The sequence below is a fragment of the Odocoileus virginianus genome, chromosome 20 (assembly GCF_023699985.2).
Source record: "Odocoileus virginianus isolate 20LAN1187 ecotype Illinois chromosome 20, Ovbor_1.2, whole genome shotgun sequence".
Lineage (NCBI taxonomy): Eukaryota > Metazoa > Chordata > Mammalia > Artiodactyla > Cervidae > Odocoileus > Odocoileus virginianus.
This window is the reverse complement of record NC_069693.1, coordinates 196,601-219,161: the sequence shown is the minus strand read 5'-3', so window position 1 is coordinate 219,161 and position 22,561 is coordinate 196,601. Positions and strand designations below refer to the sequence as shown.

Below are 22,561 nucleotides of genomic sequence, written 5' to 3'. Positions count from 1 at the left end.
CCGGGCCTCGTCCACTCTCCCGCAGGGCGGTCCGCACGCCCAGCAGACGCGGTCTTGGTGACCATCTGGGAAGCGGCTGTCAAGACCCTGCTCCTCCTCCTCCTCTGTCTCCTGGGCCTCCTGTGAGCACTGCCCCAGGGGAGGAGGCTGAGGGGAGGGCAGGAGGCTGACGGGAAGGAGGGTGGGCAGGGGCACCTGAGGATTCCGCTTGGGGACTGGCCTCACCTCCGCCCACTATCAGGGATGGAGGTCCCTGCCGTGCTCCAGGAGGTCTGTGGGGCCAACCGCCCTGTCCCACGGCCACCCCTCCTGTCCTTGAACCACGGCTGGGGGCTGGGTGAGTCCGCATCCCCATTGAATCCCAATCTGAAAAGACTGCAAGAGCCTGGTCTGTCCTGCAGAGTGAGGTGCTGCACAAGGACGTCAGCCAAGCCGGCAGGGCGTGTCAGAGACAAAGGAAATCTGCCTTTAACCCCTCAGGTGAGTGATGGGGCACCTCACCACCCAACATCCCAGTGCACACCTCCGCCGGGGTGGCTCCTGGGATTGCTACACTCGGGGCGGCCAAAACTCAGCTGCCGTTTCCCTCCACAAACTCGTTTCTCTACTGGGTTCCCTGCCACACTGATGACAAGGCAGCCCTCATCACTTAGGCCAGAAGCTGCAGGGGTGTGAGAACTGTTAGAAGGTGGGGCTGGGTGAGGGGGTTGGGGCTTGGTTGAAGGGGCACAATGTCCTTTATTCAACCTTCACCCCTTCTACGGATCCAACAAATCACTAAACGCTCCCCAAACTTCCTCCTAAGCACAGCTCATCTTGAAGCCCGTCTCCTCCAGGTCCTGACCCTGGTCTTACCAGCAGCCTCATCTCTTCCCTGAGTCACTGAACCCACCCACCTCCTGCTTCTTCTAGCTGGGAAACATGGCCCTCGGGTCAGAAGATTCACCAGAGATGGTTCCATCCACTTCCCGCACAGTCGGAGCAGCTGTATTTCCTCCCCACGCAGGGGACGGAGGCCACACTGCAGGCTGGATTTGAAGTCCTGGCCGGCTCTTCCCTGCTGACGCTCCACCCAGAGTTTCTGTTTCGGATGATGAAAGCATTCTGGAAATCGACAGATGATGGTTGCACTAACATGGTGATGTTCTTACTGCCACTCAGGTGTAACATGTTGTTATTTAGTTGCTGAGTCATGTCCATTTTCTTCAATGCCATGGACTGTAGCTGCCAGGCTCCTCTGTCCATGGGATTCTCCAGGCAAGAATACTGCAGTGGGGACCTTAACAGATCCATCACAAGCAAGGAAATCGAAACTGTAATCAAAAATCTTCCAGCAAACAAAAGCCCAGGACCAGATGGCTTCACAGCTGAATTCTACCAAAAATTTAGAGAAGAGCTAACACCTATCTTACTCAAACTCTTCCAGAAAATTGCAGAAGAAGGTAAACTTCCGAACTCATTCTATGAGGCCACCATCACTCTAATTCCAAAACCAGACAAAGATGCCACAAAAAAAGAAAACTACAGGCCAATATCACTGATGAACATAGATGCAAAAATCCTTAACAAAATTCTAGCAAACAGAATCCAACAACATATTAAAAAAATCATACATCATGACCAAGTGGGCTTTATCCCAGGAATGCAAGGATTTTTTAATATCCGCAAATCATTCAATGTAATACACCACATTAACAAATTGAAAGATAAAAACCATATGATTATCTCAATAGATGCAGAAAAAGCCTTTGACAAAATTCAAAATCCATTTATGATTAAAACTCTCCAGAAAGCAGGAATAGAAGGAACATACCTCATCATAATAAAAGCTATATATGACAAACCCACAGCAAGCATTACCCTCAGTGGTGAAAATTGAAAGCATTTCCCCAGAAACAAGACAAGGGTGCCCACTCTCACCACTACTATTCAGGATAGTTTTGGAAGTTTTGGCCACAGCAATCAGAGCAGAAAAAGAAGTAAAAGGAATCCAGATAGGAAAATAAGAAGTGAAACTCTCTCTGCAGATGACATGATCCTCTACATAGAAAACCCTAAAGACTCTACCAGAAAATTACTAGAGCTAATCAATGAATATATTGAAGTTGCAGGATATAAAATTAACACACAGAAATCCCTTGCATTCCTATACACTAACAATGAGAAAACAGAAAGAGAAATTAAGGAAACAATACCATTCACCATAGCAACAAAAAGAATAAAATACTTAGGAGTATATCTACCTAAAGAAACAAAAGACCTATATGTAGAAAAATATAAAACACTGATGAAAGAAATCAAAGAGGACACAAACAGATGGAGAAATATACTGTGTTCATGGATTGGAAGAATCAATATTGTCAAAATGACTATACTACTCAAAGCAATCTATAGATTCAATGCAATCCCTATCAAGCTACCAATGGTATTTTCACAGAACTAGAACAAATAATTTCACAATTTCTATGGAAATACAAAAAACTTCAAGTAGCCAAAGTAATCTTGAGAAAGAAGAATGGAACTGGAGGAATCAACCTGCCTGACTTCAGACTATACTACAAAGCTACAGTCATCAAGACAGTATGGTACTGGCACAAAGACAGAAATATAGATCAATGGAACAGAATAGAAAGCCCAGAGATAAATCCACGAACCTATGGACACCTTATCTTCGACAAAGGAGGCAAGAATATACAATGGAAAAAAGACAACCTCTTTAACAAGTGGTGCTGGGGAAACTGGTCCACTACTTGTAAAAGAATGAAACTAGAACACTTTCTAACACCATACACAAAAATAAAATGGATTAAAGATCTAAATGTAAGGCCAGAAACTCTAAAACTCCTAGAGGAGAACATAGGCAAAACACTCTCTGACATAAATCACAGCAGGATCCTCTATGACCCACCTCCCAGAATATTGGAAATAAAAGTAAAAACAAACAAATGGGACCTAATGAAACTTAAAAGCTTTTGCACAACAAAGGAAACTATAAGCAAGGTGAAAAGACAGCCCTTAGATTGGGAGAAAATAATAGCAAATGAAGCAACAGACAAAGAATTAATCTAAAAAATATACAAGCAACTCCTGCAACTCAATTCCAGAAAAATAAATGACCCAATCAAAAAATGGGCCAAAGAACTAAACAGACATTTCTCCAAAGAAGACATACAGATGACTAACAAACACATGAAAAGATGCTCAACATCACTCATTATCAGAGAAATGCAAATCAAAACCACAATGAGGTACCATTACACTCCAGTCAGGATGGCTGCTATCCAAAAGCCTACAAGCAATAAATGCTGGAGAGGGTGTGGAGAAAAGGGAACCCTCTTACACTGTTGGTGGGAATGCAAACTAGTACAGCTGCTATGGAGAACAGTGTGGAGATTTCTTAAAACACTGGAAATAGAACTGCCATATGACCCAGCAATCCCACTTTTGGGCATACACACCGAGGAAACCAGATCTGAAAGAGACACATGCACCCCAATGTTCATTGCAGCACTGTTTATAATAGCCAGGACATGGAAGCAACCTAGATGTCCATCAGCAGACGAATGGATGAGAAAGCTGTGGTACATATACACCATGGAATATTACTCAGCCATTACAAAGAATTCATCTGAATTAGTTCTAATGAGATGGATGAAACTGGAGCCCATTATACAGAGTGAAGTAAGCCAGAAAGATAAAAGACCAATACAGTATACTAATGCATATATATGGATTTTAGAAAGATGGTAACGATAACCCTATATGCAAAACAGAAAAAGAGACACAGATGTACAGAACAGACTTTTGAACTCTGTGGGAGAAGGCGAGGGTGGGATGTTTAGAGAGAACAGCATCAAAACATGTATATCATCTAGGGTGAAACAGATCACCAGCCCAGGTTGGATGCATGAGACGGGTGCTCGGGGCTGGTGCACTGGGAGGACCCAGGGGGATCGGGTGGAGAGGGAGGTGGGAGGGGGGATCAGGATGGGGAATACATGTGGGTCCATGGCTGATTCATGTCAATGTATCGCAAAGACCATTGCAATATTGTAAAGTAATTAGCCTCCAACTAATAAAAATAAATGGGGGAAAAATAAATAAATAAAATGCTGCTAAAAAAAAAAAAATACTGCAGTGGGTTGCCATGCCCTCCTTCAGGGGATCTTCCTGACCCAGAGTCTCCTGCTTGGCAGGCAAATTCTTTACCAGTGAGATACCTGGGATTCCCCAAAGTGTCCCCTATGCAGTCTTAAATATCAATTTTATTCTATGAATATTTTACTGAAATAAAGGGAATGAGGAGCACTTCTGTCATCACGGGCTGTCATTATGTGGACCAGAACTTTTAAAAATATATGAAAAATAAAATTAGTCCACATCAGCTGCTGACATGTTTGGAGGAAAATCACACAAGGAAAGGAGCAGAATCCCAATGGCTGTTAAAACAGAATCAGCCCTAAGGTGTTAGCCTCTCAGTCGTGTCCAGCTCTTTTTGACCCCGTGGGCTGTAGCCTGCCATGCCCCTCTGTCCATAAGGAATCTCCAGGCAAGAATACTGGAGCAGGGTGCCGCTCCCTTCTCCAGGGGATCTTCCCCACCCAGGGAGCGAACCCAGGTCTCCTGCATTGCAAGTGGATTCTTTACTTTCTGAACCACCAGGAGACCCCAGAAAGATCCAGGGCAGCAAGAAAGAGCTGTGGCAAGAGTGCTGGGCACCCCAGGCAGGAAGTGATGCTGCGATGGCCCAGGGAGATCATGGAGACAGGGAACATATATTTAGATCTATTGTGATCCAGTTTCTTTTCTCTTTAAAAATCTTTACTTATGTATTTGCCCGGTGAGGTCTTAGTTGCATGTGGGATCTTCAGGGACAGCGTGTGACTCTTAGTTGTAGCCCGTGGGATCTAGCTCCTTGACTGGGGTATCGAACCCAGGCCCCCAGTCTAGGGAGCAGGGAGTTTAGCCACTGGACCACCAGGGAAGTACCTGACATTTTTTAGTGGAGGTGGTAACTGAGGGAAAAAGAGGAGCTAAGATGATGTTGAAATGTTTCTCCTGAACAACTGGGTAAATGGAGTTGTGTTACATGGAGGGCTCAGAGAGTAGGACTTTGAAATGCTGCATTTTTCCTGCAAAGCCCTTAGATATGCAACTGTGATGCCAGGGAGAGAGCTGAACAGGAATGTCTGGAGATCAGGAGAGGGCCCAAGATAAACACCTTCAAACATATAGTTAGTGTAAGTTGGTCACAGCTGTGGTTAAGTCAGGGGGGCAGCAGGTCAGTAAGATGGTAAGATAATGGTACTTCCTCAGAAATTAAATATATTATTAGCATGATCCAGCCATTCCACCTCTGATTATCTCCAAGGAGAATTGAGAGGATGGACTCTTGGAGACATTAGCACACCTGTGTTTCTGGTAGTGTGTTCACAACAGCCAGATGACGGAAGCAATCCAAGTGCCCCTCAGCTGATGAACGGATCAACAAAACCGTGGACAATTATTCGGCCTGGAAAAGGAAGGACTGTCTATTCATTTCTGCCTCTGCTGGGTCTCTGTTGCTGTACGTGGGCTTTGTCTGGTTGCAGCCGGCTAGGGTGTCAGTCTGGTTGTGGTGTATGGGTTTCTCATTGTTGTAGCTTTTGTCCTTGTGTGGCCCAGTTTCCAGGGCAGGCAGGCAGGTATTGTGTGGCATGGGCTTAGGTGCTCTCCAGCATGTAGGATGCTTCCTGGCCGAGGATCGAACCCATGTCCCCTGCACTGTCAGGCATATTCTAAACCACTGAGCCACCAGGGAAATCCAGGAGGGAATCTCTGACACATGCCACCAGGTGGATGAACTCTAGGGACATTATGGTACCTTCAATAACCCAGTCACAGAAAGCCAAATGGTATATTATTCCACATCTACGAGGTACCAAAGGTGTCAATTTCCTAATGACAGAAAACTAGAACTGGGGTGGCCAGGAGATGGGACAAAGAGGAATAAGGCTTTGTTGTTGACAGTTTCAAGTTTCTCTGTTGGAAAAGTTAGTTTTTTATTGAAGTGAGAGAAATCATACTTAAAAAAAAACCCAGAATGCTGCCAGGACTCATGGCAGTCTCACCAGTGACAAAGCCCTAGAGCCAGCAGCGCTGTGTGTCAGGGGAGGAAGTGAGGGCCCCGGGCGGGGGACATCTCTCGGGCGGGGACCAGGTGAGTCGGATCCCTTCTGGCCTTCAGGTCACCACCCAGATACGCTCACCGCTGGGAGGATGCGTGAATGGGGGACGGGCCGATGCCTTCAGTCCACCCGGGAGCCCCTTCTTGTTTTCTGCTCTAGACACTCCCACAGACCATAAAAAGCCTGACATCTCGCAGGAATGACCACCCGAGGGTCTCCGTGAGGCTGTGACTCTCCGGGTCAAGAGAGGAGTTGAACAGCGCTGGTGTAGACAGCGGAGCTCCGATGGGGGAGCCTTAGGAGGCCGCCTGAGTCCCAGCCCTCGGCGTCCTCACAGGTCCAAGCTCTGCTGCTGGAGGGACGAGCCCGAGATGGGGGACAGGACAGGGGTCCCCTGCGTGTCTGCTCCTCTCTGGGCAGGTCCCCGGGGTCTCTGGGCGGAGGGGCATCCTGTCCACTGTGTGTGGAGGAGGAGGAGGAGAAGTTCTGCTTCTGTGAATAGAGTTTCTTGCTCCTCCCCAGCCTCCCACGGGTCTCCCCGCAGCCCTATCTCCCTCTCCCCTTCCCCTTCTCTTTTCACACACAGGGCGCCCAGACACCCTCCGGCTCAGACATGCTGCCGCTGCTGCTGCCGCTGCTGTGGGCGGGTGAGTGGACGGCGGGGCGGGGGCTCCGCTGACCCTCGATTCCCCGCAAGGTCCCTGGCTCAGAATCCGAGATACTGGCTGGACGTGCCACCGTCCATGTCGGTGCAGGAGGGCCTGTGTGTCTGCGTGCCCTGCTCGGCCTCCTATCCCCGGGAAGGCTGGAACGACTCTGGCCCAGCTCACAGCTACTGGTTCTGGAAAAGGGTAGATTCCCATGGAGATCCGGCAGTGGCCACAAACAACCCAGCGCAGTGGTCAGTGAGGCCCAGGGCCGATTCCTCCTCCTTGGAGATCCCCGGGCCAAGGACTGCTCCCTGGACATCAGAGATGCCCAGAGGAGGGACACGGGGACATACATCTTTAGGTTGGAGAGAGGGCCTACTGTGAGATATAGTTATGCATTGAAGCTGCTCTCCGTTCGTGTGACAGGTAAGGAGGGGGTCAAAGGGAGGACACACATACAGGGGTCCTGAGGGTCCCCAGGGCAGGGTGGGAGGGGAACCCTGCCTTCTCATCCTGGGGGCGGGGGGACCCAGGGATACAGGATGCTGGGGAAGAGACTGCTCTGAGGGGCACACAGGGGTCCCCGCTCCAGTCCTGGGTCTGCTCTCTCCAGCTCTGACAGACACAGCTGACATCCACGTCCAGGGGACCCTAGCATCCGGCCACCCCACCAACTTTACCTGTGCAGTGCCATGGGCCTGTGACAGGGGGATGCCCCCCACCTTCTCCTGGACCAGGGTTGCCCTCACCTCCCTGCACCCCGAGAGTCCCCGCTCCTCAGTGCTCACCCTCACCCCGAGGCCCCAGGACCACGGCACCAACCTCACGTGTCGCGTAACCTTCCCCGGAGCTGGTGTGAGCACAGAGGTGACCATCAGGCTCAATGTGTCCTGTGAGTGGGGGCCCAAGAGCCTGGGTCCTGGATGTGATCCTCCCCCAAGGGAGGGAGAGGCAGGGTTCTTGGTGGGAAACTCTGAGACTCTTCTTGGAGACAAGCTGGGGTGAAGACATGGAGACTTTTGCCTCACCCCTTACTCCTGACCCCCCATCACAATGCAGCAGGATTTTAATTCCTTCTTCTTCCAGATGCCCTGCAGAACCTGGATATTCGGGTCTTCTGGTAAAACAGCACAGGTGTGAGGTCCCTGGGCAGCATGGAGGTCAGATGGGGGGATGCTGTGAAGACTGAACAGAATCAGGCCCCTCACCACTCACCCCTCTCAGCTCCTATGTCTCCCCTCCCCTGCCCCCCACTCTGTCCCTTGGCGAGACTCTCTCTGGGGCCACTGTGGACTCCTAGGTGACTATTCACTGTCATCTCCCCTTGTTCCCTCTCTTCCCACCTCTCCTCACCCCTCACTTTCCCATGCCATCCTTTCCCTGATTCTCTGTCTCTTCCTGACTGTGCCGTCTCCACCTGCCCGGAGCAGACTGAGTTCCCAAGCTGGGTACCAGACTCCTGGTCTTCCGTGGTAGCTCAGATGGTAAAGAATCCACCTGCAATACAGGAGACCCAGGTTCGATCCCTGGGTCAGAAAGATCCTCTGGAGAAGAGAGTGGCTACCCACTCCAGTATTCTCACCTGGAGACTTGCATGGGCAGAGGAGCCTGGCGGGCTACCGTCCATGGAGTTTCAAAGAGTCAGACATGACTGTGTGACTAACACACACTAACACCAGCATCCTGCCCATTTCTTCAGGAGGGCAAGGTCAAGTTCATTCACCCTGGAGTTTTCTAGCCTCTGCACTGAAGACCCTCACAAATCTCTGTCCTGAGTGTCCTCCACTTCCTCTTGGTCGGGACCCTCCGATCTGAGTAATCAGAGTCTACATCTCAGAAATTCCTTTGGACTATGTCTCACCCAACCCTCCCCAAGACTTAGTTTGCAAGCTTGACTTCCTGAAAATGCCTCATGTCCTCCCTTCCTCCACCTCCACGACCACAGCCTCAGCTCTGGCCTGCATTCTCTCACCTGGACTTGGAGCACTCTCCCCTCTGGCCTGTCAGCCTCCAGCTGTGCCTTGTCCAGCCTGCCATACTTGGGGCCACAAAGGGGTGTCTGCAGGCCCAGAGCTGACCCTCCTCCTTCCCTCCATGTCCCCCTTCTCCTTCATCACCTGTGTGCAGGCCTGCATGTGGCCAGACCCACAAGTGTCCATGCCCAGCACGTGCTCACACATCAGAGGCCACCTCCTGGGATATTATCTCCCAGGTTGAGATATAGCCAACTCTTCTTCTAACATCCATCCTCGTGTCCTGGGTTCACTGAGTTGCCTCTCCTTCCCCCGCCCCGACCTCACCCCTACTTGCCCTTGCCGGTGATGAAATCTCAGAGCCACTGTCCTATATCTGGGAGGAAGGGCGGGGTGAAGGGCCTCTCAGTCCTGCCCTTCCTGCTCTCTCTGTGTCCCCAGTCCCTGAGATCCTGGGCAATGCCACCTCCCTGTGAGTCTGGGAGGATTAGTCCCTGTGCCTGGTCTGTGTCATCGACAGCAACCCCCCCGCCAATGTAAGCTGGGTCCGGGGGAGCCTGACCCTGAGCCCCTCCCAGCCTTTGGATCCTGCGGTCCTAGAGCTGCCCCAGGTGGCCTTAGGGGATGGAGGAGAGGTCACCTGCAGCGCTCAGCACCCGAGCGGCTCCGACCGTGTGTCCTTAAACCTAGTTGTTCTGGGTGAGTATAAGCAATGATCCCCCAGTTCTTTGCTTTCTGGCTGCACTGGGTTTTCACTGCTGCATAAGATCTTTCTCTGGTTGCTTTGCTTGGGCTTCTTATTGCGGTGGGTTCTCTAGTTGCGGAGCACAGGCTCTAGGCACTTGGGCGCAGTAGTTGTGGCACACGGGCGTAATTGCTTTGCAGCAAGTGGAATGGAATGGGTGTCCCCTGCATTGGCAGGCGGATTCTCAACCACCGAACCACCAGGGACGTCCGGATGCTGTCTTTCAGAGCTGGGGCCCTAAGCAGGGCTATGGTGTGAACTCACACCTCGCCTCTGCCTTCCTCCTGCAGGTGTCTCCTCTTTCTGCCCCCAAGACTTTGGGGAGAGTCAGGGCTCCTGGCCTCTGGTCCTCACCCTGCTGAGGGGCGCCCTGATGGGGGCTGGTTTCTTCCTTACCTGTGGCCTCTTCTACACCAGGTGAGAAGCACTTTCAAGGTGTCCCTGGATTGGGGGGAGGGGGGGAGGGACCCCTCCTGTGGCCTTCTGTCTTGTCCTTTCCAGAGCAAACCCTCCGTGAAACTGACTCAAACACATCTGGTGAAGAAACCAACAAACTGACCTCCTATTTCTGATCTGTGTTTCCCTTACAGGTTCAGAAGGTCACAGGGGAGGAGGGCTAGGAGGTGTGACTCAGCCTGGTCCCTCCTGGGGGTGCTTCAGAGGTCTGTGGACAAGGAGGCGCTAAAGACCTGGCCCAAGCCCTAACCGGGAATAACATCTCATCACATCTGGTCTCCAAGTGTCTTCCTGATCATTCTACAGGAATGGTTGGGAGGACAAGGAGGAAACAGATGTTCTTATTACAAAATTGAACTGTGCCACATGTAATAGTTTTTCTTCTGTGTGCTTATCATGGAGTGGTTTTAATATGCCCATAATGCAACCTGTAAAAATATAATGTGTGTGAAAGTGTAGTTGCTCAGTCATGTCCAACTCTTTGCAATCACATGGGCCATAGCCCACCAGGCTCCTCTGTCCATGGGATTTCCCAGGCAGGAATACTGGAGTGGGTAGCCATTCCCTCCTCCAGGGGATCTTCCCAATCCAAGGATTGAACCGGGGTCTCCTGCATTGGCAGACAGGTTCTTTACCACGGAGCCACTAGGGGAGCCCCCTTGTTCCTGTTTTCTGATTTTTGGCCATGAGGCAAGTGAGATCTCAGCTTACTGACCAGGGATCCAACCCACACCCCCTGCACTGGAAAGTGAACTCTTAACCACTGGCCCATGAAGGAAGTCCCAAAGGAGTTTTTTTTTTTGTTAATTAGAAAAATTAACTATTTTATGTTTACACATATATGTGAATCATTTCAGTTGCTCTTCATTCTTTTATTGTAAAAGCAACATCCCCTAAGGGGGCTTCCCAGGTGGCTCAGTGATAAGGAATCCGCCTGCCAGTGCAGGAGACGCAGGAGACATGGGTTCAATTCCTGGGCCAGGCAGGTCCCCTGGAGAAGGGAACAGCAACCCACTGCAGTATTTTTACCTGGAGAACGCCATGGATAGAGGAGCCTGGTGGGCTACAGTCCATGGGGTCGCAAACAGCTGGACAGGACTGAGCCACTAAGACTTTGACACAAGGAGGCGTAAACATTAGGGGCTTTCCCGGTGGAGAGAACATGGAAAATGGACCCACTGTGGCTCACAGGGACCCCAAATAAACTGGAGCCAGGCAGTCATGACCGACATGGGGTTCAGTCACGTACACTGTTTTCTTAGAAAAACCACAAACAAAAACTGTAAGAATTTCTGATTGTGCTAAGATTCCTACTTGAAAAACCACTCAGGACACGCTCTGATGACAGCCATCATCGGAAACTACAGGCCAGCCAGCAAGAACTTGTGGCCCGTCTGCCAGGGCCATCCAGTCTCTTTTGGCAAGTCCCCTCCTATTGCTTCTGTGGTTTGTGCTTTTTGAAGTCCCTCACCCCTTCACCTCTAAGGAACATACTTTTGGTTACAGCCAAAGGCTTCTTATCCCTGGCTTGTGAACCTTGTGAACAAAGCTGCCCTTTCGCTTTAAGGTAACCCTGCCTCGTTTCTCAGATTTATTTGTAATTTAAGACAAGAATATAGTTCCTCTGGGCTTCCCAGGTGGCTCAGTGGCAAAGAATCCGCCTGCCGACACAGGAGATGTGGGTTCGATTCCTGGGTCAGGAAGAAGCTCTGGAGAAGGAAATGGCAACCCACTCCAGTATTCTTGCCTGAAGAATCCCCATGGACAAAGGAGCCTGGCGGGCTACAGTTCATGGGGTCACAAAAGAGTCAGACACAACTTAGCAACTAAACAAAAACCAAGTATTTTCTCTATAGTATCATTTTCCTTTTACCTGAAGGTCTTCTCCTATATTTTTTTAGTGTAGGTGTGTTGGTAATGAATTCTCTCAGCCATTGTTTGCCTGGAAAAGTTTTCATTTACATCAGTTTTGGAAAGGTACTTTTATTGTATTAAGAATTCTAGGTTAAATTTTCCTCCTTTCTGTTGTTCAAATTATTTTGGCTTGCTTAGTTTCTTATGAGAATTCTGCTGTTACTTTCATCTTTCTTTGTAGTTTATATCTTTCTCTGGCTGGTTTTAACATTTTCTCTTTTTCACTGGGTTTAAAAAATTTGATTAAGGGAATCATCTGGCTATCCAGTGGTTAGGACTCCCCACTTTCATTGCCAAGAGCATGGGTTCAATCCCTAGTTGGGAACCAAGATCCCACAAGCTATGAGTCATGGTTTAAAAATAAATTAAATAATTAAATTAATATGTGCCTTGATGTGTAAATGTGTATGTATGTGTGTGTGAGTGAGAAGGAGACAGAGATTATCCTACTTGGAATGTGTTAAGTATCTTGAATCTGAAATTTTATACTTGTGATCAGATTTTTGAAATTGAAGTCAATGTTTACATATATATTTTTATTATATATATATTTCTAGTCTTATATATATATATATATATATATATATATGTAGGTATGTATGTATATGTATATATTTCTAGTCTTTCTGTCTCTATTCTCCTATTCTCCTCAGCATCTCCAAGTTTACATATGTGGTATTGCCCAATACTATCTCACTATCGGCCCTGAGCATCTGTTCACCATTTCCAGTCTTTTTTCTCTATACTCTTCAGTTTGAATAGGATCTGTTCTATATCTTCAAGTTTACTGATTATTCTTCCACAATGTTGAATCAGCTCTTAGTCTCATTGAGCGAAATTCTCACCTCAGATCATTTATTTTCATCACCAGAAGTTTATTTCCTTAGTTTTTAATCTCATATTTCTTCTTTTATTGTGCTAATGTTTTCCTTTATGTCCTTGAGTATATGGATCATATTTGTAATAAATGCTTTAATGGATCTGTCTGCTAGGTCTGTTTCCTCTGTCATGTTTAACCCTGAATCATTGAGTAATTTTTCTTTCATTAAGTGTCACATGTTCCTACTTCTTTATGTCTAGTAATTTTTCACTGATTGCTGGACATTGTCAGTTTTATGTGGTTGATGACATGGTCTTGTATTTCTTTAAGTAATACTAGTCTTTTTCTTGATGGCAGTTATTTGCATGTTGGGTCAATATTTTAAGGGCTCTTTAATTTTTATTGAAATAGCATTGATGTACAATATTGTGTTAGTTTCAGGTGTACTACCTAGTGATTTGACATTTGCATACATTATGAATTGATCACCATGGTAAGTCTAGTAACTACTTGTCCCAACACAAAGTTATTACAATCTCATTGACCACATTCCTTATGTTGTCTATTGCATCCTATGGCGTACTGTGTTTCTAAGTGGTGGTTTGCACTTCTTAATCTCCTTTGCCTGTTTGGCCTCATCACCACCACTTCCTCCCCTCCAGAAACCACCCATGTGTTTTCCTTTTTTTTAAATTTATTTTTATTAGTTGGAGGCTAATTACTTTACAATATTGTAGTGGGTTTTGTCATACATTGACATGAATCAGCCATGGATTTACATGTGTTCCCCATCCTGATCTCCCCTCCCACCTCCCTCTCTACCTGATCTCTCTGCACCCAATTGTTTTCTGTGAGTCTGTTTTCATTTTGTTTTGTTTGTATGCTTTCTTTTTTAGATTCCATGTACAGGATCATATGGTAGTTGTATTTCTGTACCTGACTTATTACACTTAGCATAATATGCCCTGAATGCATGTGTGCTAAGTCACTTTAGTCATGTCCGACTCTTTGCAGTCCTATGGATCATCACCCACCAGGCTCCTCTTTCCATGGGATTCTCCAGGCAAGAATACTGGACTGAATTGCCATGCCCTACTCCAGGGGATCTTCCTGACTCAGGAATCAAACCTGAGTCTCCTGCATTGCAGGCAGACTCTTTACCCTCTGAGCCACCAGGGAAGCCCCCCTTAATATGCTGTAGATTCATCCAAGTTGTCAAAAATGGCAAGATTTCACTCTTTATTTCTGAGTAATATTATATGTATATTATATATTCACTCATCTATCAATGGACCATTAGGCTGCTTTCATATCTTGACTATTGCAAATAATGCTGCAATGAACATTGGTGTGCATATATATTATCAACTTATTGTTTTTGTTTTCTTTGAGTAAATACCCCAAAGTGAAATTGCTGGATCATATGGCAATTCTGTTTTTAATTTTTTGAGGAAACTCTGTATTGTTTGCCAAAACGGCCACCCCAATTTACAATTCCAACAACAGTGCACAAAGGCTCCCTTCTATCCACATCTTTGTTATTTGTTGTCTTTTTTTATAACAGCTATTCTGACAGGTGTGAGGTGGGAGCTCATTCTGCTTTTGATGTGCATTCCTTGAAGATGAGTGATACTGAGCATCTTTTCTTGTGTCTCTTGGCCGTGTGTTTGTCTTCTTTGGAAAAATGTCTACCCATGTCCTCTGCCTATGTTTAGTCAGAGTGCTGTGTTTTCTTTTTGATGTTGAGTCGCATGAGGCTTTTGTATATTTTGAATATTAACCCCTTATCGGATGTACTGTTTGCACATATCTTCTCCCATGTAGTAGGCTGTGTTTTTGTTTTGTCCTTCAGTGTGGAAAAGCATTTTAGTTTCTTAGAGTTCCATTGATTTATTTTTGCTTTTGTTTCCCTTGCCTAAGGAGACAAAAAGATGTCTTTAAGACCAATGTCAAAGAGAGTGCTGCCTATATTTTCTTCTAAGAGTTTCTTGATTTCAGATCTTGCTTTTGGTACGTCTGATCCAGCAGCAGGAACAGACTGAAACACCACAGGAACATTTTCTTGTGTAGACATCACAAGTTTGATGTGTCTCGGCGAAAGTCATTTGAGAATGACACTGTGAAAGTGTGTGTGTTGGGGGGGGGCGGAGATATTGAGGTGTTTTAGATTTCAGGAAGGGTGAGGGCAGTGGGGTGGTTGTGGTAACTAAGTGCTTGCTTTGATATGCTCCCTGCAGCAGAGACTCGGCTGTACTGAGGTACAGTGAGAGGAGCAGACTCCTTCTTCCTAGGTTCAGTGAGTATGAATGCAGCCTTTTTGGACAAGCAGCATTTGCAAATGTGTCTAGATCCTGGGAAACATTCCCGAGGGAACTGCACGTCTTCAGGACTATGGACAGTACAGATCCTGGTGACTGGGGCACAGGGGTCAGTCTGCGCCGGGGGAAGTGGAGCGCCCCCTGGGGACAGAGTTATGAACTGCAGCACAAGCGCTATGGCTGGTAACTGAGACAGACAGGACACCGAATTGTATCCGAATGACACCAAGATGCCAGCTAGGGGGTGGTCCCAGGTGGGCTTTCCTGGTGGCTCAGACGGTAAAGAATCTGCCTGCAGCGCGGGAGACCTCGGTTTGATCCCTGGGTTGGGAAGATCCCCTGGAGGAGGGCATGGCAACCCAGTCCAGTATTCTTGCCTGGAGAATCCCATGGACAGAGCAGCCTGGCGGGCTACAGTCCACGGGGTCGCAAAGAGTAGGACCCGACTGCGTGACTAAGCACAACAACAGCTTCCCAGGTGGCTCCGTAGGTAAACAACCTGCCTGTCAACGCAGGAGATGCCAGAGACCCTGGTGCCATCCCTGGGTTGGCAAGATCCCCTGGAGGAGGAAATGGCAACCCGCTTCAGTATCCTTGTCTGGAAATTCCATGGGCAAGGAGCCTGGTGGACTACAGTCCACAGAGCCGCAAAGAGTCTGAGGCGGCGAGCACACAGTGGGTGTCTAAGATAGCCCCCTCCCCCCAACAAAGGCTCCTCAGCACCCCCGGGGCTCAAACATAGCCAGACTCGGACTCTGCGTTCACCCCTGGAATGCTTCCCTACATCCTTTTCATTCATCCGTCCCGAGTCCAGTCCTCAGACCCACACCCAGCATCCTTCCTAGGGCAGAATCTTGAGCTGCCTACCCACCTACCTACATGTACACACACATAACAACCGACCTCTCTTCTTCCTCCTCAACCTCCCCAACCCCATACCTTCCCACCCACCCCCTCTCACTTCCCCTCAGTATCTATCTTCGCCCTTGTAAGCTCAGGGGCAGGCAGCAGCTGCTCAACATCTGTTGAATTCGAGAAGTGTTTCAGAAACTTTCAGAGTGTTTTTGTTTGTTTGCTTGTTTGTTTTTTTAAGGAATAGGCTCAGAGACAATCTGAACATTCTTAGGCAGAGAAGACAGATACAAGGATGACTGAAAAAAGGTTCTTGCAGATTCCAGTAACCCCTCGTCTGCTGTCTGGCCGAGGGTTGGGGAAGGGAGGCTTGGATAAGAAGGCAGTTGCAAAGTAGAGTGGGGAGGTGCTCTGGTCACACGGAGGAGAGGTGGAAAGCTCAGAGGAGGTCCAATGAATCACCAGAAATTTGCGCGTGGGGGGAAAAAGTATACAGGTGGGGAAATGTTGGGGCAACTTCATTGTAAGTTCAGGAAAAACATTTTGGAAGAGACAGCCTCTGAGCTGAAAACGGTGAAAAAGGGTGCCAGTCACAGGAAGAGCATTCCTGGAAGAGGGGACAGCTTGCATCATGTTCTTGAGGTGGAAACAAATTTGGTAGAAGTGAGAAACAGAGGAGGTAAGTATCACTGGAGAGAATGCAGGAAGTAAAGTGAAGTGGATTCAAAATGAGTTTGCAGGGATCATTGGGAGTTACACCTGGTCAAGTTCAGTGGGTTGAGGTGATCAGTTTAGATTTTTCTCCTTAATAGAATTAAATGCCATTGAAATGTTTGAGTAAGAGGGTGACTTGACCTGATCTGTATTTTAACAGTAACTCTGGTTGCTGTGTTGAAATGGCATTAGGGAGGGAGCAAAAATGGAAGGAGAGAACCATAGTCAGTATCCAGTGATAAACCATAATGGAAAAGAATCTGAAAAAGAATGTGCATATGTGTACAAAAGACTCACTTTGCCATACAGCAGAAACTAACACATTGTAAATCAACTATACATCAATAATTTAAAAAAAAAGGAAGCAAGGAGAATCATTGATAGATTTTTGTCATATAGATGAGTGGTAATGCAATAACCTCAGATATGCAGATGACACCACCCTTATGGCAGAAAGTAAAGAACTAAAGAGCCTCTTGATTAAAGTGAAAGAGGAGAGTGAAAAAATTGGCTTAAAGCTCAACATTCAGAAAACTAAGATCATGGCATCTGGTCCCATCACTCCATGGCAAATAGATGGGGAAACAGTGGCTGACTTTATTTTTCTGGGCTCCAAAATCACTGCAGATGGTGATTGCAGCCATGAAATTAAAAGACGCTTACTCCTTGGAAGGACAGTTATGACCAACCTAGACAGCATATTAAAAAGCAGAGACATTACTTTGTCAACAGAGGTCCGTCTAGTCAAGGCTATGGTTTTTCCAGTGGTCATGTATGGATGTGAGAGTTGGACTATAATGAAAGCTGAGTGTTGAAGAATTGATACTTTTTTAACTGTGGTGTTGGAGAAGACTCTTGAGAGTCCCTTGGACTGCAAGGAGGTCTAACCAGTCCATCCTAAAGGAGATCAGTCCTGGGTGTTCGTTGGAGGGACTGATGCTGAAGCTGCAACTCCAATACTTTGGCCACCTGATGCGGAGAGCTGACTCATTGGAAAAGACCCTGATGCTGGGAGGGATTGGGGGCAGGAGGAGAAGGGGATGACAGAGGATGAGATGGTTGGATGGCATCACCAACTCGATGGACATGGGTTGGGTGGACTCCGGGAGTTGGTGATGGACAGGGAGGCCTGGCATGCTGCGGTCCATGGGGTCACAAAGAGTTGGACACAACTGAGCGACTGAACTGAATTGAATGGTGACTAGGGCCTGGAAAGTCATTGTCAATCAAGGGTGAATTTGTCGACAGGTGACAATGCCTGGAGATGTTTTTATTGTCACACCTGGGGTGCGGGGGCAGGGAGTAGAAAGTCGTGAGTAGAGACGCCAGGAATGCTCCTCAATATTCTATACAACATGCAGGACAACTTCTACTCACCAGGACTATCTGATTCGAAATGTCAATTATCTCAAGATTGTGAAATCTTAGACTAGGGTAATGAATGGAAGTGGGGATGGAGATAAGCGAGTAGATTTTTTCTTTAATATTTAAAAAGTTGAGGGCTTTCCTGCTGGCTCAGTGGTAAAGAATTCACTTGGCAATGCAGGAGACACAGGTTCTATCCCTGGTCCAGGAAGATCCCACAGGCCTTGAAGAATGAGCACCAAACTGTTGAGCCTGTGCTCTAGAGCCGAGAGCTGCAACTGCTGAAGCCTGGGTGCCCTAGAGCCTGTGCTCTGCATCTAGAGAAGCCACTGCAATGAAAAGCCCGCACGCTGCAACTAGAGAGTAGCCCCCGCTCACTGCAGCTAGAGAAAAGCCCATGCAGCAACGAAGACCCAGCACAGCCAAAAACTGCTCACTGCAGCTAGGGAAAAGCCCATGCAGCAACGAAGACCCAGCACAGCCAAAAATAAATAAAATTATGTTTTGAAAAAAGTTGAACTGATGGGTCATGCAGATAGACCGTACATGGGACTGAGCCAAAGACATCAGAATGATGCTAGGATATAGGCAGATATTGGTACCAGAAACCATGACCGTTGGACCCCTGAAAAGCAGAAGAGCTCAGAGAAGCAGGCCATTTCTGAGGTTACTGGCTTATTATGAAAGGATATATGTAACTCAGAACAGTCAGATGGAACACAGGGAAAAGTATGAGGAGAGGGCTTAGGGCTTCCATGCCTTCTCTTTGGGGACATGTACCATTCTCCCCAAATCTTCACATGTTCCTTGACCTAGAAGCATTCTGAACTGCATACTTCTGTTTTTTGTTTGTTTGTTTGTTTTTTAATGGAGGCTTCATTCCATAGGCACGGTTGATTAGATAACTGGCCAAGGGGATTGATTCAGTTTCCAGCTCCTTTCCCCTCCTGGGAGGTCAGGAGTTGAATGGAAAATTCTAACCTCCTAATCACAGGGTTTCATTCTCCCTGAGAAACAGCCCTCATCCTTTTGTGCTTTCCAGAAGTTGCCCCATTAACAAACTCTGGTATGGTGGAAAGGGATTTGTTAAGAATAACGAGACACCCATTTCTAGCTCTGAAGTGTTTTCACGAATTGAGGACAAGAGACCAAAATTTTTTTTTTTTTAACAAAAGATGCTCGTATTGCTCTCATCACTCAGGAAATTTCAAGGGTTTGGGGAGCTGTGGACCAGGAACCATGAACGAAGACCAAAATATGTATTTACTGCAAGTCACAGTATCACACGTAGCAACGCTTTTTAAGGTCATGGAGGAAATAGAACATCTTGGGAGTGCAATCCTGATGCATTCTAAGATTTAGGAGTCAGGGGAAGAGGCAGAACTATTAAAGATGAGCAAGAGTGTCTAGAAAGGTTGAAGGAAAACCAGGGAAGTATGGACCTGGGCTCGATCCCAGGGTCGGGAAGACCCCCTGGAGAAGGGAATGGCACCCCACTCCATTATTCTGGCCAGGAGAATTCCATGGACAGAGGAGCATACAGTCCATGGGGTCGCAAAGAGTCATCATGACTGAGTGACTAACACAACATCAGTGGTGTCTTCTGCGTGCTACATGCAGCCCATCTCCAGCAGGTGCTTCGGGATGACAGCTCCAGGGGACACAGAGGCCGGACTGAACCAGTGCTTCAGGAAGCAGGTGGGCAGGGGGCGACCAAGCACATCACACGCTGCTGGGTGGGCAGCACCCAAGTGAGATGAGACCATAATTTACCTAGGGCTTTTAAGCATTTGAGGTCTTCAGGGATCTTGACAGGAACAGTTTGAGTGATGTGAGGATGGAGGCAAGATGGGACCAGGAAAAGCAGGATGGGCAGAAAAGAAAGGACAGGTCCTGTGACCAGAAATACTTTTCCTGTGATGAGAAGAGTGGACCCTCAGGGTTTCCAGGAAAGCAGAGGAGGGGAGCTGATGGTCTCAGGACCACCTCCAGGAACCTCTTGGCAGCTGCCTGCGGAAGGGGATGGGTTGGTCTGTAAGCAGGGTCACTGAAGGGTCCCCTGGTCCCAGTCAGTTTCCACCTGCCTCTGGCCACCTGACTACGGATGTAAGCTGCCCAGATGACCTCGCCTGCTACGGGAGGCCTCCTCACCTCCACATCTCAGGTATCAGCGCTGAGGTTCAAAGGCTAAGCCAGCGGGTGGCCCATGTTCATTGATGGGGGAATGGGAGACCTCTGGGTTGGTTCGGAGGAACAGGAGAGCCACAGACTGGCATCTTTTGGGCCCTCTCTCTCTCTCCCTTTTTGGGCTGACGGTGCAGCAGGGAATAGTGCCGAGAAAGCCACAGAAGGCCTGAGATGTTGCCAGCCTCCTGGTTCCTGTGCTCCAGTTAGCCTCAGAGAGGCACGGAAATGCTCCAAGGTGGGGGCAAGACTAGATCTAAGCTTTGAGAGTGGGGAACTGCAGTTCTCGGCTCCTTCAGGGCAAGGAGGACCCAGGCTTCTTCTCTCCTTCTCACTCCTCCCTCTGGGAGGCCCTTCCCCCTCTGTCCCTGGACACAAGGGTGTCCCCGAGAGAAAGCCCAGGAGGGGCAGTGGGGACCTGGAAGCAGATGAAGAGGACAGTGGATGTTATGAGCTGAATTGCGCTCCCTCAGCCTCCAAGTTCCTATGTTGATGCCTTAACCCCCAGTGTCTCAGAATATATATTTGGAGATAGAATCTTTAAAGAGCTAATTCAGTTGAAATGAAGTCACAGGGCAGAGTCCCAGTCCAATATGACTGCTGTCCTTGTGAAGGACACACGCACACAGCCAGACCAGCTGAAGACTCGGAGAGAAGACGGCCATCTCCAAGTCAAGGAAAGAGACCTTGGAAGAAATCAACCCTACTGACACCTTGACCTTGAACTTGCAGCCTCCAGAACTGTGAGGAAACACATCTCTGTTGTTTAAGCCACTCATCCTGTGTGGTTTTATGATGGCAGATTAACACAGTGGATCCGAAGACAGGGATAGCTACATGTCATTTCCTCCAGGAAGCCCCTCCTGCCTTCGCCAGGAGGAAGTGAACACCCTTTCCCCAGGGCCAGGCGGGGACATCTGTCTCAGCGTGTAGGGCGGGGCATTTATGAACACTTCAGTGCGTTTCTGTTTCTAAGGCTCTTGGTTTACCAAGCTGGGATCCCCCGAAGTCAGACGCTGTCTGATTTACCTACGTGTATTCCCCCTCCCCCATTCACAGCAGGACACCTGTCACACACAAGGTCCCAGAGCGTGGAGGTCAAGAGGGCAAACATGGCGTCTCTATGCGACCAAAACAGAAAATCATTTCAAGGCGAGGGGAACAACAGTCAAGACCTGGGGGAGTCACGCTGACTCTGCACAGCTCCCACGCCTCTTACACTGCCAAAGATGCCACCGTGGGCATCACCCTAGCTGCTGGTGGTGGTGGAGTCTAAGTCGTGTTTGACCCTTGCAGCCCTATGGGCTGTAGCCTGCCAGGCTCCTCTGTCCATGGAATTCTCCAGGCAAGAATACTGGAGTGGGTTGCCATTTCCTTCTCCAGGGGATCTTCCCAACCCAGGGATTGAACCTACATCTCTTGCCTTGCCGGCAGATTTTTTACCACTGAGCCACCAGGGATCCTGAGTTTTTATCACAACAGGTGTTACAAATGTATGTCATCCAACTGTGGGACAGAAGGGGGGATCGGGAAGCAGACAGAGATCTTGGGGGACCAGGCTCCAGTGAGCCCATCAGGGAGGGTGAAGGGGTAGGGACACAGACCAGCCTGGGACTGCCAGACGTAGCCAAGACAAAAATGCAAAGTGTTCAGTTAAAGCTGAATTTCAGATCTAAACAATGAATAATTTTAGTAGAAGCATATCTCATGCATGGGCTTCCCCGGTGGCTCAGCAGTAAAGAATCTGCCTGCAATGCAGAAGACATAATAGGGGTTTGATCCCTGGGTCGGGAAGATCCTCTGGAGGAGGGCATGGCAACCCACTCCAGTGTTCTTGCCTGGGAAATCCCACGGATGGAGGAGCCTGGTGGGCCACAGTCCATAAGGTTGCCAAGAGTCAGACATGACTGAAGCGACTGACCACGCCGCATGAATATCTCACGCTTATGCTTCTGAGACATGCTTATACTAAAACAAACTATTATTTATCTGAAAGCCAATTTTAACTGGGCATTCTGCCTTTTATCTGGCAAGACCAGCACTGCACCACCACCACCCTCTGCCCCAGAAATCCACTGCAGACACCAGGGGCCCCTGGAAGGATTTACTGGGGACTTTCACTTCTGCTTCCCGAATGACTCAGGGTCCATTAGGAGAGCCCCCAGCCTCCACCCACCCAAAGCCAGGCCCCAAGGTTGGACACATGCCCTCCACCCCCTCCCGCAGAGATGACTGGGAAAGGTAACCAGCTCAGGGAGCCCAGACGCCAGGTGAGCCCCCCAGGAAAGAGTGAGTTCAAATGGGCGCCAGGTGGTGGGGGGAGAGTCCAGAAAAGGAAAAAGAGTCGTGTGGGTCTGTGCACCAGAAGCTCATTTCATGCATCAGTTCCCCAGGGCTCAGCTT

The 22,561-nt window shown here is 48.3% G+C and overlaps 1 long non-coding RNA gene and 1 pseudogene across 3 annotated transcripts; both read left to right on the top strand.

The window, feature by feature from the left end:
- Nucleotides 1-9: 9 nt before the first annotated feature.
- On the top strand, nucleotides 10-3,942 carry LOC139029781 (uncharacterized). Of its 3 annotated transcripts, none has more exons than XR_011481971.1 (3): nucleotides 10-122; nucleotides 402-480; nucleotides 913-3,942. It is a non-coding gene; the product is annotated as an uncharacterized lncRNA (long non-coding RNA). The 3 variants fall into 3 exon arrangements; XR_011481970.1 differs by having other exon boundaries at nucleotides 811-3,942; XR_011481969.1 differs by having other exon boundaries at nucleotides 806-3,942.
- Nucleotides 3,943-6,910: 2,968 nt separating this feature from the next.
- Nucleotides 6,911-12,275, top strand: LOC110141361 (sialic acid-binding Ig-like lectin 8; annotated as a pseudogene).
- Nucleotides 12,276-22,561: the final 10,286 nt, after the last annotated feature.